General features: G+C 43.5%; 1 protein-coding gene across 4 annotated transcripts in view; it reads right to left on the bottom strand.

Annotated features, from left to right (window-relative positions):
• MYLK (myosin light chain kinase) overlaps nucleotides 1-16,103 on the bottom strand; it is a 221,368-nt gene that overhangs the window by 147,611 nt on the left and 57,654 nt on the right. The window lies entirely within an intron of this gene.

Raw genomic sequence — 16,103 nt, forward strand, 5'->3', positions numbered from 1 at the left:
TGCTGTTTAAAAGCAGGGGTGGGCAAAAGTGACCTGAGGTTCTCAACACCCTGAGAACATCATGACTTGGCTTCCTTGGCTTTGTTTCAGAATTTCTGGTCTCTGCAGCCTGTCTGTGTGACCCAACACCTGCTCCACGTTGGGTCGGAATCCACCATACAAAGCATGCATTCTGCTCAGACTCTCCCAGGTGGCAGCTGTGAGGGACGGAGTGGAGCAGGTGGGGCTATGAAAGCAGGATCTTTTATGCCACCTGCATCCACATGGCCAGGAGAGCATCTCTGTGACTCTGTTGGAAAATACCTGGCACAAGTGGCAGACGCAGCCTCATGAAAATGTCCCTTTAAGCTCGAATGTCTGCCCCATGTCCCGAGCTGCCCAAAGGCATCATGATTTGCATAGAGAATCATGTCAGAGAAGGAATCAAAAGTTGTTCCTCATGCCATGTTAGTGTCTGACTGGTCGTTAGGCTAAAAAAACAGATCTTTATTAAAACATTTTTATTCTCGACCAGACGTGGTGGCTTACGCCCGTAATCCCAGCACTTTGGGAGGTCGAGGCAGGTGGATTGCCTGAGGTCAGGAATTTGAGACTAGCCTGGTCAACATGGTGAAACCTCGTCTCTACTAAAAATACAAAAAAATCAGCTGGGTGTGGTGGCGGGCGCCTGTAATCCCAGCTACTCAGGAGGCTGAGGCAGGAGAATCACTTGAATCCGGGAGGCGGAGGGTTGCAGTGAGCCAAGATCACGCCATTGCACTCCAGCCTGGGCAACAAAAGCGAAACTCCGCCTCAAATAATATATATATTTTAATTCTCACCAAAACACCCATACATGGTTAAAAACGTGAATTGGTACTATAAGTCATAAGAACGCAGGCTGCCCTCCCACTCCCATTTCTACTTCCTTGAGGGCAATCACCTTCAACGCTTTTAGTCATTTCTTCTGATATTTCTTCCATTATTCCTAAACAACAGTCTTACACAACTACTAGTTTATTCTCTTTTCTTTTTTTTTTTTTTCTTTTTTGGAGATGGGGTCTCACTTTGTCACCTAGGCTGGAGTGCAGTGGCAGATCTTGGCTCACTGCAACCTCTTCCTCCCATGCTCAAGCGATCCTCCCACCAGAGCCTCCCAAGTAGCTGGGACCACAGACACATGCCACCATGCCTGGCTAATTTTTCATATTTTTGGTAAAGATGGGATTTCGCCATGTTGCCCAGGCTGGTCTCGAACTCCTGGGCTCAAGCGATCCGCCCATCTCGACCTCCCAGAGTTGCTGGGATTACAGGTGTGAGCCACCGCACCTGGCCTACTTTATTCTTTTTATTTTTATGCATTATCTCTGCTATGGTTTGAGTGTTTTTGTCCCCTCTAAAGTTCATGCTGAAACTTAATCATCAATGCTACAGCATTAGGAGGTGTGGCTCACGAGGGCAGAACCTTCATGAAGGGATTAAGTGCCCTTTAGAATAGGGCTTGACGGAGGTAGTTTGCCCCTTTTTGCCCTTCTGCTTTCCACCATGGGATGACATGGCACTCATTCCCTTTGGAGGATGCAGCAACAGGTGTTCTCTTGGAAACAGAAAGACTGGTCCTCACCAAGTGGTGCATTGATCTTAGACTTCTCAGCCTCTAGGGCTGTGTGAAATAAATTCCTCTTGTTTATAGATTACTCGGTCTGTGGTATTTTGTTATAGCAGCACAAACTGTAAATGGACTAAGACAATCTCTTAAGTTCTCTATATGGAATGTGAACTTCTAGCTCTCAAATCTGCCCCCACATAAATCCATCCCTTACCCCCGCAAAATGACATTACACATTGACATGACAAAAATTGTGGTCTTCACTACATTCTAACTTTGCTCACTGCCATGCCACATAGTATATTACAAGAAATATCTTGAACTTTTTATTTTCCTGGAGTTAATAACTGCTTTACTTTGATTTCCTTAGTTTTGTAAGGACTCCAACTTCTTAAGAGAACCATAAATTCTTCTCAGTAATGGTCAAATGCCTCAGATAATTCATCAGTTGCTGTTATTGTTTTCTCCTTTAGAGATATCCCTCCTGGAACATTTTGTCATCCTCCTCTAATCTAAACCGGATGTTTTCTGGGCTTGATGCATAGTGGTCCTGGGACATTCCTTCACCATCCTCTTGGAAATTTCTCATTCTATGCCACCATTCTGGTAGAAACCATTTCAGTAGTTTCCTAAGAATGAACGGATGGAAAGTTAAAAATTTTTAGATCTGGCATTTCCAAAAGTATCCACATTCTACCTTTATACTCAACTGACATTTTGTCTGGAGATGGCATTTTAAGTGGAAACCTTTTTTTTCTTCAGAACTCTGAAGATATTGCTTCGTGGCATTTGAAGGCAATTCTGGCAACCAGTGTTGCTGTTTGAGAGCGATAATGCCACACTGACTCCCTGATCCATCATCTGTGACCTATTATGTGTGTGAGGTTGTGTGTGTGTTTTCCTTTCAAACTCTTAGAATCTTTTCTTCATTTTGATATTCTAGAATTTCATGATGACCTGACTTGGCGTGGGTCTTTGTTCACTGTCCGTCAGACCGTTGGTAGATACTTTCATTACTGGCAATGCATGTCTTTCAGTTTTGAGGAATGTTTGTGTTTTGAGAATTCTCTCTCTACTGTTTTCCTTGATGTTCTCTTCATGGAACGCCCATGAACTGGACGTGAGCCCTATTAGACTGACCTACATTTCTTTTCCCACTTTTCCCACCTCAGTCTTTTTATTCTCTCCAGGAGATTTCTTTGACTTTATTTTCCAACTACTATATTGAATTTATTATTTTGGCTATTATTAACTTCAAAAACCCCTTTTTCAATTTTTCAAAATTGTTTTGAATTGTCTTCTCTTCTTGCTTAATGGACATAACATCTTATCTCTGAGGTGAGAGAAACTTCTTTGAAGTTCTGTTTCCTGTAGTCTTCTGTTTCTACTTGGTTCCTTGTTCGGTTCTTTATGTCTGTTCCATAACAGAGGATTCCCTTGGACATCCGATGATCCTTTACTGATTTTTCCTGTATGTAAGTGAGGAAATACGAAATTCCAGGTGTACAGATGGGACCTGTCAATGTGTCAGACCTCATGGTAGAGGGATTGAATATTAAACATCAACATCAATATCTGCAGATCTTCTCCCTTGAGATGATCAGTTTCCATAAAAAGGCATCTTCCTAGTTGCTGCTTTGGTGGTGTGGGGTGGAGGGTGGGTACAGCAATTAAGTCTGTCTAGCAGCATTTAGTACGCTGAGTGAGGGAAGACCAAGGTGGGGTGGGAGGGTGAGTTGGTTATTTTCCACATGCTGACTTTCACTCAGCCCCTCTCCCTTTTGAGTACAGCGCCTCGCCCTGTCTGCAGCTGTACCTCATGTCCAGGACATGAGAGCTGGTTAGCTTCGGCCTCTCCGTGGAGGAGCTTTCGGTCTCCTTGGGTATACGGGAGGAGAGAGGCCTGGGGTATGGACTACAGGGGGGACCCGGGGCCTCACTGCTCCTTATCAGACCTTTCATCTTCCAGTTTTTCAGCTTCACTTTGCAACCTAGGCTCTGGAAGTATGTCATCTTCCAATTTCTCAGCCTCTTCAGACATTTTCTGGCACAAACAGGCTTACTTTCATCATTGCTCACTCCCCTAACCACAGGCATAGTGCAACAGAAGACTGAAACCCAACTCAGCCAACCATCTATTCACATGCCATCATCTACCAGTTTGTTCACATCTCTCATTTGCTGTTGTCTCTCCTCATTCTCTCTGTCCTCATAGGTTTATAAGTTTTCATTTTCTTTCTTTAAAAACTCATCTTAAGGACACCATTATTTAAAAAAAAGCAACAGAAAATAACAAGTCTGGGCAAGGACATGGAGAAATTGGAACCCTCGCACACCGCTGGTGGAAATGTAAAATGGCAGAGTTTTTCAAAAAATTAAAGTTCAATTATCATATGATCCAGCAATTCCACTTCTGAGCATATACTTAAAATAATTGAAAGCAGGGACTTGAACAGAAATTTGTACATCCAGGCCAGGTGTGGTGGCTCACACCTGTAATCCCAGCACTTTGGGAGGCTGAGGCGGGTGGATCACCTGAGGTCAGGCATTCGAGACCAGCCTGGTCAACATGGTGAAACCCCATCTCTACTAAAAATTCAAAAATTAGCTGGGGGTGGTGGCGCACGCCTGTAATCCCAGCTACTCGGCAGGCTGAGGCAGGAGAATTGCTTGAATACAGGAGGCAGAGGTTGCAGTGAGCCAAGATTGTGCCATTGCCTCTAGCCTGGGCAACAGGGTGAGATTCCATCTCACAAAAAAAAAAAAAAGAAAGAAGGAATTTGTATACCCACATTCATGACAGCATTATTCACAACATCCAGATAGTGAAAGCAACCCAAATGTGCATCAACAGATAAATGGACAAGCAAAATATGATATATGTGTATAATGGGATATTATTCAGCCTTAAAAAGGAAGGTTATGTGGTTTGGCATTACATAGGGAAAAATTTAAAAAGGAAGCAAATGCTGACATATGCTACGCTGGTGAACCTTGAAGACATTATGCTAAGTAAAGTAAGACGGTGACAAAGGACAAATACTATATAATTCCACTTACGCGAGGTACTTAGAGTAGTCAAATTCATAGAGACAGAAAGTAGAATGGTGGTTGCCAGGGGCTAGAAGGAAAGGAATTGATAAGTTATTGTTTAATGGGTATGAACTTTTAGTTTTACAAGGCGGAAAGGTTCCAGAGATAAATGGTAGTGATGGTTGTGCAACAGTGTGAACGTACTGAGTGCCGCTGAACTGTCCACTTATAAATGGTTAAAGTGGTAGATTTCATTTTATGTATATTTTACCACAACAAAAATGTCAGTGAGACAATATATATAACTCCATTTCTGAACTCTCTGTTCTGTTTCAATTAGCTATATGTTTATCCCTTTGCTAAATGTTACACTGCCTTATAATAAATAAATCAGACCAAAGCCACCTCTCTGTTTTGAAAATTTCCAATGAGTTCTCATTGTGCTTTGAATATGACCTGGTCTGCCTGTTTCTCTCCACCCTCATTCCCCCTTCTCTGGCCCATGATCGATCACACAGGCCTTTGCTCCAGGCCGCCCAGAAGTGGCTCGCAGCCTCAAGGCCCACAGCACATGCAGTCAGGGCTGTGGAAGAGGCGTGTGCTGAGGACCATGGGAGCACAGAGGAGGGTGAGGGCTGTGAGTTGTTGCTGTGAGTTGAGCAGGAAGGTAGAACCACTTCTTAATACAGCATCTGCCCCAGGGGAGCAGCAGTAGGGGTGACTTATAGGGCTGGGGCTGGTGCCTAAGGGTTTGTAGGGAAAGGGTGAACCCAGTTTGCACTAGATGCGAGATGGCTCCCAATAGCCCTGCCCACCTTAGGAGGGCTCCTCGGAGACCCCAGGTTGTGAGCCAAGGCAGATTCTAGGTCATGCCAGCACATAAACAGCTCCTGCTGAACCAGAGTAGCTCTCCTCAGCCACTTCCACCTGAACTATTGGCTCTTGCCAACTTAGTTCCACAGGGCACCGCCCTCTCACAGGCTATTGCTCAGGAATTTTAGGGCAATGGCCCAGGAGTTGCAGAAAAGAAAAGAAACACATAGCAACAACCCTCCAATCAGGACCCATTGTGAGCAAGCCCTGCCTGTGGTTGTTCTCTGGGTATTTGTTGGTGGCCTGCCTGGGGGCTGGGGAGCACCAAAGGGGTCAGAGTCCTGGTTCAAAACACACATTTAAAGCAGAATTAGACTTCCCAGTCCATGCCACTGAAATCTCTTTTCTAAAGAAGTATCTGGAAAAATGGAGGGAAAAGCTGCCCAGTTATGTAGTAAAAAACAAAACTCAAACTTTCCTTTCCCCCTCCCACCAGCGTCCCTTCGTCTACTTGGTCCCTCAGGAGAAGACCCGGAGAAGAAATAAGGTAGAAGCGAGGAGAACCAAGCTGGGCACGTTAAGACCAAAGAAACGTAGGTTAAGGAAGCGTAGGTAGGGCTTGGTCTCAGTACCGACAACTGCTCAGACCACTGGCCTCAGAATTCCATGAACTGGCCTGTATTCTTCTTCTTAAAACAAGTGCATGGCCAGGCAGCTGGCTCAGAGCCTGCTCAATCCCAGCTGGGAGGCCGGGAGCGGGAAGTGAGGATCCACGAGGAATCCAGAATCCGAGACCATCCTGGCAGAGCAGTGAAGGCTCCACCTCTACTAGAAATACAGAGAGCCAGCCCAGTGGTGTGAAGAGCCTGTAGTCCCAGCTACTGGGAGGCTGAGGGACAGAGAATGGTGTAGACCGGGAGGCGGGCCACAGTGAGCAAGATCAACCACTCCAGCCCTAGGCAGCACCTTGAGACAAATCTGAAAAAAAAAAAAAAAACAAGTGCATGGGAAATGATTGTGGTGGCTCATGCCTGTAATTCCAAGCACATACAGGGCCGGGGTTAGTAGAATCCACCTAGAAATCAGGAGATTCAGACCAGCCTGGCTAACATGTGAAAACCATGGCTACTGAAAATGCAAAATTGGCCGAGGCATAGTGGCTTTGCGCCTGTAATCCCAGATGCTCCAGGAGGCTGGTGGGAGGTGGCTTGAACCTAGGAGTGGAGAGAGTTGCAGTGAGCGAGGGTTATACCCTGCCTCAGCCTAGGTGACAGAGGTGAGACTCTGTCTCTAGGCAAAACAAATGCACTTGGCTGGTGCAGAGAGGCTGCCTAAGGCCTTGCTACACACCTAACCCCAATGCTCCCATAACAGCCTCAGACCAAAGTAGAAAAATGAGAGATACATTAAAATTGCACCAGTCCCATGGGGGTGTCAGGAAGTGACAGGGAGAAGTACTTGCTAAGGATGAATGATGCCTGTAGATGCCTTCAGGGGAGGGGGCTGCTAAGAGAGGCCCGGTGGCTCTTGAGAAGATGACTTTATTTTGTGTTGTTAAAAGGGTCAGCTTTGGGTTAGGTATTGGAAGGGTCTGCAAACTTGTTACACTCTAAAGAGTCCTCTTCAGCCTAAGAGAGCCTGGACTCCTACCATCACCACTTGGCTTCTAAAGGAGCCCCTAGGATCTGGGCACGCTGACCGAACTCCTGGCCTCTCAGCAGCAGCTTCTCACAGTGATCACTTGGCTGTTACTGCTGCCCAGCAGGGCTGTTGCCCTAGAAGCGGAGGGGAACCAGGACAGCCCGCAGCCCAAAAGAAGCAGGAAGGTCTGGAGAGCCCTTCGCCCCCAGCTGCAGGATGCAAGCATGAGAGCAGTGCTTACTCCAAAGCCTTTTCTAAGAGCTTTACAATTGGGTCCAGGGTCAGGGTCCCATTTCCAAGCTTGATGTTTTTCCCTTCCTTTTGCTGGACAGGGGGAAATGAAAAAACCAATGTTTCCCTGGCCCTCGGCTGCGTCTTCTGCCCCTGGGAAGGACTGCCACCAAATACAGGTGAGGGCAGAGTCAGAATTCTCAGCACTGACTGCTCAGCTATGTTACCTGAAGGGAAGACGCATTCAATAAGGACAGCCCTGACCTGAATGACTCACCCAGACCCTCTCTAAGGCAAAGACCCCTAACCCCATGCAGGGCTCAGGCCACTGCTGCTCCTGGCCCCTGGCCACAGTGGACCTAGTTCTGTAAATATACCCAGAGATTGGGTAATGGGGACTCAGTTCTACCTCTAAGTAGGTAGTATTTGCTTGTAAGTCTGAAAAATAATATTCTAAAGCCAGGGCTAAATGCTGGTACAATCAATTTTTACTTACTTCCTTGTCGCAAAAGGAGATAATCATAGTTCTATTTCTATTTGTCTATGGGATGTGTCCTTTCGAAACATCTTCACCATACACTGTCTGGCTGTCTGGTGAACAGGATAGGGGCCTTAGAAATGTGCGCTGCTGGCAGAGTCAAGCGAGGAGCAATTCCAAAAGGCCACACCAGTGCACTCTTCGCCTCTCTGCCTGCTCCTCCAGGACCACTTGCTCTGCCTCTAGAGAGCCTCCCCAGTTACTCCGGCTGCCTCTGATCTTGCCCTGCTTTCACCTTGCAGCACCTACACTATTACCTACGGTGATCACGTGTTAAAAATGAGTGCATGCTGATCTGATCACAGTGCACACTACTTAAAATCAGGCCCATCCCAGAAAATCTGAGACAACTAATCACCATGACATCACCTTCCACATTTCTCTCTGCCCTACACCAAGCACAGGACCATATTTTCCATTAAAAAAATCAGGACACATTATCTGACGAGAGATTTACGAGCAGCCTCCAGGTGCAAGAAGGAGTTGGTGCTATAAAAGTTTCAACATCAAAATACTGGAACTCCAAGCATATTTGGATGACTTTACTGGAAAAATGAGAATATTTTAAACCAGAATGGCTCATGACAATCTGAGGTGACAGCCCTTATGCCAGTAACACGGGTTATGTTTTTATTCATTCCAGGTATATTTGGCACAACTTACTGCAAGACTGTGACTTACTCATGAGAGGGAAACAGGCATTACACCTATTCTGAACTTGTCTCCACACTCAGCATGGCCACTTCCTTTTGGCAGCACTGAGTGGCTAGCTGACTGATGTCTCTCCCTCCAGTCTTTATATCCCAGCCTGGGTGTCACTTCAGAGACACCTTTGTTGATTTCCCAAACTAAGTCATGTTGTTATGCTCTCATTGCACCCCGGGATTTCCTTCAGTGGGCCTCATCACAGCTTATAATTCATCTGTGTGCACAGTTACTCCGGCCTGTCTCATGCACTAAACTGTAACTGTTTGTGGAAAGAGCTACAAAGCTTTGGCTCACCAGTGAATTACCAACTCCCAGTACAATGACTGGCACATAGTAGGTGATCAATAAGTATTTTTAAATTAATGTCATGGTCTCTCTGGTAGGTCCTAGGACTTCCTATTTCTCTTTTGTTGAACATTTTTATTCTGTTGAATTTATTACTTGAATGGACTACAAGGCTGCTCACGAGTACTAAAGTTGGCATTAATCCTGGGAGTATACATATTGGCTGATAGAATCAATGTTCTAAAAGAACAAAGTCAGGCCGGGTGCAGTGGCTCATGCCTGTAATTCCAGCACTTTTGGAGGCTGAAGTGGGTGGATCACCTGAGGTCAGGAGTTCGAGACCAGGCTGACCAACATGGTGAAACCCCATCTCTACTAAAAATACAAAAAAAAAAAAAAAAAAAAAAATTAGCTGGGTGTGGTGGTGGGCACCTGTAATCCCAGATACTTGGGAGGCTGAGGCAGGAGAATCGGTTGAACCTTGGAGGCAGAGGTTGCAGTGAGCCGAGATCATGCCATTGTATTCCAACCTGGGCAACAAGAGCAAAATGCTTTCTCAAAATAAAATAAAAGAACAAAGGTCCGAATCAAGATATATTAGGAGAGAATACGTCTTGTGAAGGTTCTAAATCATCAACTAGACAAAATTAGGGTGGAAGGGCAGTTCACATCAAAGGAGCCAAGCATGAGTCTTTTAAACATGATTTAACCTTAAGCCGTATTAACAGAGCATGGTGTCCACACAGGGAGTGGGCAGTCCCATTCCACATGGGCATCACTGACGGACTGCATCCAGGTACAAGTGCCACGTGTTAATAGGATACTGAGGAAGGGGCTCATGTTGTGTGAGGGGATGATGCCCAATGTCCAGCTGGCACCTGGCAGGTGCTCAACAGATGTTTATTGAAGGAACATAAAGTTTAGTTGAGGGAAGTTGGTCTATTTAGCCTGGAGTAAAACACACCAAAAGGAGGGCATATCTGTCTTCAAATATATGATGAGCTCTTGTATAAAAGTCTACATGCTATGTAGTGCCAGAGGACAGGCCAAGGAGAAATGGGTCCAAAATTCTCCAGAGGCAGATTTAGGTTCATATAAGTAAGACCAACAATGCCTCAACAACCAAATGGACCAACTGTGACATGGTAGATCCCCGTCCCCAGAATGTTCATAGAAGGCTGGAGAGCCGTCTGGCTGGGATGTTGTCAGAAGAAGCCTTCCTACCCTCTAAGATGCCTTACAACCCCAATCCTAGTTTTCCAAGAATTTCACGGAATTGAGTGTATAAAGGTGAGAAAGACTATGGAATAAATATTCCATTTCATACTGTAAATAACCTTTGTGCTACAAATACAGAGCTTGGAATGATCTACTCCTTGAAGGTTTTAATGAACTCATCTATAAAACTATGTGGATCCAGAACTTTCTCAGGATGTATTTCTTCAACTGTTCCAGTTTCTTCCACTGAACTTTTCAGGTTTTCAACTTCTTTTTAAGTTAATTTTCTTAGAAAAGCATCTACTTCTTTCAATATCTTCAAATCAGAGTTTACCCTGAAAATCTCATTTTTATTAACTACAGATCAGTGGTTAGAGTCCCATTTCCAAATGTTAGGTGTATTTTCTGTTTTTCTTTGAATGGCCTAGTAGGGTTGGCCTATTTCCTATTTCTAAGACCAGTCCTTAAGTTGATTCCTAAATATTGTTTTTCTCTTTGTAATAAACTCATTTCTCCTTTTATATAAATGTTTTGCTTCTGCTTTCCTTTGGCTTGTTCTAGCCTTTGATTTTGTGAGTTGAATGATTGGCTCACTAATTTTTAGTAACTTTTGTTCAGTGATAAAAGCATTAAAGGCTATGCATATACAGATGCTCCTTAATTTATGATGGCCTACATCCCAATAAGCTCATCCTAAGTCGAACATTTTCTAAGTTGAAAATGCATTAAATATAGTGACTCATCAAACATCATAGCTTAGCCTAGCCTCCCTTAAACATGCTCAGAATACTTACATTAGCTTACAGTTGGGCAAAATCATCTAACACAAGGCCTATTATATAACACAACATTGAATATCTCATGTAATGTATTGAGCACTGAAAGTGAAAAACAATGGTTGTGGGGGTACTTGAAGTATAGCTTCTAATGAATGTGTATCATTTTTGCATAAAGTTGACAATGTATAAGCTGAACTATCATAAGGTGGAAACCATCTATACCTCTGATATTGGCTTTAGCCAGTTATAAACTACTCAAAAGTTAAAATTGTTTTCATATCTAGTAGCTATTACCATTAGGAAAGGTATGCACACACACTTCACCCAGGAAAAAACTTAAGAAACATGAAGATCCTATATAATTAAAGTTTCAAAACTTTCTAAACAACATGTGAGAAGTCTTCGATATATAAAGAGAAATACTTTGTTCTTGTATTAAAAGTAACCAGTAGGATTATATGATTAGATACGGAATGTTAAAAAGCTACAATTATTAAAACCATTTTGGTTCACATATTGACTAATGAAATAGTCCAGAAAAATCCTAAAACAAACTCTATACATAAGACTTCAGTACACAGTAAAGCTGATCTCAAACTAATGGGAAAAGAATAGATTATTCAGTAAGTATGGATAACTTGAAAAAAAATCCTATTCAAGATTTCTTCCTCACATTATACACAGAAACATCCATTTTGATTAAAATGTTAAAAGTAAAAAAAGCTAGAAGAAATGTGGACATAATCTTAGAGATTCCAGGCATGACACTAATAGTGGAAAGCATAAAGACATGTGACCATTAAAATTTAAAATTTCTGTACAAAAGTAAACTTAGGATAACAATTAAAAGGTAAACACATTAAAAATATTTCAAATATATATGTAAAAAAGGTGAACATTTTTAAGATATAAAAAGTTTACATGACTAAATAAAAAGAACACAGAAGGAAAAAAGTAAAGAACAGGAACAAGAAGTTTCTGAAGTAGTAGCCAAACATATAAAAATGTTTAATTTAAAATTAATCAAGCAAATATAAAATAAAATGTGATATTTTTCATTTAAAAATGTGTTAATAGGTAAAGGGATAACTAGTGCTTATGAGTGTGAGAAAATTACATTCTTACACATTGCTGAAGGGAGGGTAATAATTTAAACTTCATTTTTCTTACCTATAAAATTAGCATAGTAATGTTGACCTTATAAGGCTATTTTTAACAATTTGGAAATAGCTATCCAAAGACTTAAAAAGATTCAATACTTCTATTTCTAATATCTCTTAGGAATTAGCAAAGATGTCCATGAAGATGGATATAAGTTTAACTTATTTAAACGATTAAATATTAGAAATCAAAATATCAAAAACATAGTCTATTTGAAATAATTATAAGACCAAAATACTATATAACTATTAAGATTTATCTTGAAGAATTTTTTTTTTTTTTTTTTTTTGAGACAGAGTCTCGCTCTGTCGCCCGGGCTGGAGTGCAGTGGCCGGATCTCAGCTCACTGCAAGCTCCGCCTCCCAGGTTCACGCCATTCTCCTGCCTCAGCCTCCCGAGCAGCTGGGACTACAGGCGCCCGCCACCTCGCCCGGCTAGTTTTTTTTGTATTTTTTAGTAGAGACGGGGTTTCACCGTGTTAGCCAGGATGGTCTTGATCTCCTGACCTCGTGATCCGCCCGTCTCGGCCTCCCAAAGTGCTGGGATTACAGGCTTGAGCCACCGCGCCCGGCCTATCTTGAAGAATTTTAAAGAACATGAGAAAGCATTAACTAAAAAGGGGCCGGGCGCGGTGGCTCACGCCTGTAATCCCAGCACTTCGGAAGGCCGAGGTAGGCGGATCACGAAGTCAGGAGATCAAGACCATCCTGGCTAACATGGTGAAATCCTGTCTCTACTAAAAATCCAAAAAAAAAATTAGCCAGGTATTGTGGCGGGTGCCTGTAGTCCCAGCTACTCAGGAGACTGAGGCAGGAGAATGGTGTGAACCTGGGAGGTGGAGCTTGCAGTAACCAAGAGCCCGAAACAACACCACAGCGGGGAAAAAAGAAAAAAACTCTGACAAAAAAAAAAAAAAAAAAAAAAAAGAAGTACTAACTAAAAAGGCAGCATATAAAACCAGTTACTTAATATCCATAATGTAACTTTTAATAACGATATACTTTTTCCTTGTTACAATAGAAAAAAAATACAAAGGAAATCTACCAATGTGTAAATAGCTGTCATCACTGGATGGCGGGATTGTTTTCTACACTGTCTGTATTTCAAATATTTTAAAGTATGGAACACATTTTACTTTCATGAACAATAAAAAAAAGTTTTAAAATTTTACTGAAATTCCAATTATGCAAATTTACTAGGAGCACATTTTTAGAAAGTAAATAAAATGAGAGACTGGCAGTGACTAAATGTCCCTTCGAAGTGAAAGAATAAGGGAGTGGCATGCCATATTTGTCTTTAAGAAAAGTCAGCTGAAATCGACATGGTTGGTGAGTAGTTGGGATAAAACCAAATGGGCTTCAGCTATAGCAAAGCTAGCAGCCTTCCGATAGAAAAGCCTCTGCAGCAAAGGAGGGTGAGGCTTCCAAATGGACATATAGGAGGGCTGTGCTTTGAACAGTATCCTCATTCTCTAGCTGGTGCCCAGCAGGACAGCTGGGAGGACTTCAAAGGACAACACAGCCCATCCATCACACATCCAGTAGGCAGCCCACACCCCTGCCATGAAAACGTTGCACTGGTTAACTCATCCTGCAAGAACTCAAGTCAGCGGCTAATTTCAAAACCTGGAAGAAATACTGACTGGTGGCCTGGCAAATTCCTAGCTTAACTGGTTTCGATCTTAGAGATGGAGCCCCAAGCTGGGCAGAACCACTGCCTGTCCCCAGCTGAGGCTGCCAGAGCCTTTGGCAGGGTCCTGGGGCTGAGCTCAGTCCACTGAGACAGCTCTGGGGCATGGAAAAGCAAAGAGAGGCTGGGCGCCAACCTTCTCCCCAGCTGTTTTCAATAAGGCTCCACTTCTGAGGTTGCTGGCAGACCTCTGGAAAGATCTGAACCAACCTCACATAATGTTTTCCATCAAACCCACAATTAAGTAATATTCTCTTAACTCATAAACTGCATACAAAACCTTTTTCCTGTCACTTCTCAGCTCCCCTCCTAAGCAACCTACAAGCAGGTCAGGCAGAGGTTACAGCACTTTTGCAGGGTCAGTGGAGACTGCATCACAGGCCTCCAGAGGCAATTACTACTCCCCCTGCTGTACAAGCATGGAGGGGGTTGGATGTTCGTTCTCGGGAAGTACAGGCTACATTATGTACGTCATTTGAGTTAATCCTCCCAATACCTCTGTAAGGTCAGTGTTACCATACTAATTTTATAGGTAAGAAAAAAAATCTCAAAGAAGGTAAGTAATTTACACAAGGTCCCCAAATTCAGGCTTGTTCCTCCATAGCTCACTACTTTTCAGGGGAGTCAAATAGAATCATGGGCAAGAAAGTTCCAAGTATCAAAAAGTTATGCCAAGGCTTCCTAGCCTTTTGACAAGATATTTCACCAGTGTCCCCGCAGGAGTATTCTTCGAGAGCACTGTTAAACACCACACCCTTATTTTGTAACTGAATAAATTACTGACCCTAGAAAGGCCTAGAATAAAACTGGCCTTCTTCATGAGGTCTTCTGCATGCTTCTTTCCTATATTTTTTGTTGCACATTTTATTGTATTAATATACTGACCATAGGGCATAGGGTCTTGTTCATTACTAGTGTTTGTTTATGCACAGGATAAAGGCTCATTGAGCACCCTTCACTGCTACTGTGCTAGACACTGGGGATGTAAAGAAGGTTAAGGATCTAGTCTCCTCCTACAAGGAGCGCCTACTGTAATAGTGGAGATGGAAAAGACAGATTCAACAAGGTAATTTTTGTTTAAATTTTAGAGATGGGGTTTCGCTTTGTTACCCAGGTTGGAGTGCAATCATAGCTCACTGAAGCCTTGAACTCCTGGGCTCAAGTGATCCTCCCACCTTAGCCTCTCAGTAGCTGGGACGACAGTTGCATACCACTATGCCCAGCTAATTTTTTTTATTTCTATTTTTTGTAGAGACTGGGTCTTGCTTTGCTGCCCTGGCTGGTAGTCTCGAACTCCTGGCTTCAAGCAATCCTCCCCAAACAACCTCCCAAAGTACTGGGATTATAGGCATGGGGTACCTCACCTGGCTGTCAGCACTGGCAGATCTTATGAAACAAATATAAGTTCAGGAAAGTGTGTGCATGCACATACATTTTAGTACTTCAATCAGGCGGCATTAATGAGCAAGAACTGAGTCTTAGCATTTCATGCCTCTTAGAACCCAGCTCTGTGTTCCTTGTGCACCTACTTTAGAGTCAGTACAATGGACGTGGCACCTGCCTTAGGATGCTCACTCTCTATCAGGGGAGACAGTATCCAACCAAAGGCTCCTAGTCTGGGGCTCAGTGAAGACAAATTGACAAATATACTCTGAATAAGAATATGATTTCAATGGAATGATTAAAATTAATCACTATGTGGGCCAGGATCATGATGTGTAGAGAAGAAAAGAGAAAAAGAGGAATGACAAGTACCAAGTAGTTCAACATTTGACCCAGTGTGGCTGGAAGAGTCTCTCAGCTTGAAATTATGAGGTCCTCTATCAATCAGTCAAGGTCAGTAAACCTCTGGGAAGAAGATGGTTCTCCTTGCACTCACAGCTCTCCCACTGTCCAGCCTTTGGTTTTCACTTCTTAATCACCTACTGTGTGTCAGGCATCATGGTAGGCACTAAGGTCTCCTGAGCCCTGGGCTGTCTTGATCTTTCTGAGGACTAGGATGAAGAGGCCTGGCCTCTGAGTCTGCTTGCTGTTCTCGCTCCCTCTGCCACCCCAGCAGAGGCCATTACGGGTTTCAGCTCTCACTAGACTCTCTGGCTTCCTGCCTCCCACCCTCCTGACCGCTTGGTACCTGCAGGCCCTGCTGGTCCCCGTGTGGCATCAGGACAAGAGGCCAAGCTGCAGGGCAGATGCAGACTGAGGTCTAGTGAAGGATTCTTGGTTCGGAGAGAACCAAGCTATGAGCTGGGGCAGGAAGAAGCTGGTGGACAGAGGTGCTCCAAATTGACAAGGCGAGTTTGAATCTCATAGATCGGGGAGCAGGTGGGCCATGAAAACTGGTGCTGTGTCGTCTCCCTTACTGATAACAGTGCAAGCTGAAGAAGACTGGCCTCTTGGAAAGTACTTGTGCTTACAGATG

Source organism: Papio anubis, chromosome 2, assembly GCF_008728515.1.
Source record: "Papio anubis isolate 15944 chromosome 2, Panubis1.0, whole genome shotgun sequence".
In the NCBI taxonomy this organism is placed as follows: domain Eukaryota; kingdom Metazoa; phylum Chordata; class Mammalia; order Primates; family Cercopithecidae; genus Papio; species Papio anubis.